General features: G+C 39.1%; 1 non-coding gene across 1 annotated transcript; it reads left to right on the top strand.

Moving 5' to 3' along the window:
• Nucleotides 1-95: 95 nt before the first annotated feature.
• trnan-guu (transfer RNA asparagine (anticodon GUU)) lies at nucleotides 96-169 on the top strand. The gene has a single exon. It is a non-coding gene; the product is annotated as a tRNA-Asn (tRNA).
• The last annotated feature ends 263 nt before the right edge of the window (nucleotides 170-432 follow it).

Here is a 432-nt window from a genome sequence, read left to right as displayed (position 1 = left end):
GGTAGTATGTGAATGGAATAAAGTCACTAAGTAAACACTACTGTCAGTTGGAGGGTACCTGACACAAGGTGACAATCTTTGTTTTGTTAGGTACAGTCTCTGTGGCGCAATTGGTTAGCGCGTTTGGCTGTTAACTGAAAGGATGGTGGTTCAAGCCCACCCAGGGACGCTGACCTTGCATTATGCAAATGTCCCAAAACAAATGTTTGTTCAACAAATTCTTCCAAAATCTCAATATAAAACATCACATTTGTCTACAAAGATGGTTTTGTGGCTATTCCCTCTCATTTTCCCGTAAATTTCAAACAAACTTGAGCCATGTCTACCAATTTACAAATGGAAAACTCAGGCTGTATCACAAACAAGGTCCTGCTTAGACTCTATGAAACTGTCCAAAAGAAATTTTCTCCAATAGATATTCCTATTACATGC

This window comes from Austrofundulus limnaeus, unplaced genomic scaffold (genome assembly GCF_001266775.1).
Source record: "Austrofundulus limnaeus strain Quisiro unplaced genomic scaffold, Austrofundulus_limnaeus-1.0 Scaffold8992, whole genome shotgun sequence".
NCBI classification, from domain to species: domain Eukaryota; kingdom Metazoa; phylum Chordata; class Actinopteri; order Cyprinodontiformes; family Rivulidae; genus Austrofundulus; species Austrofundulus limnaeus.
This window is presented reverse-complemented; position numbering and strand designations above follow the sequence as displayed.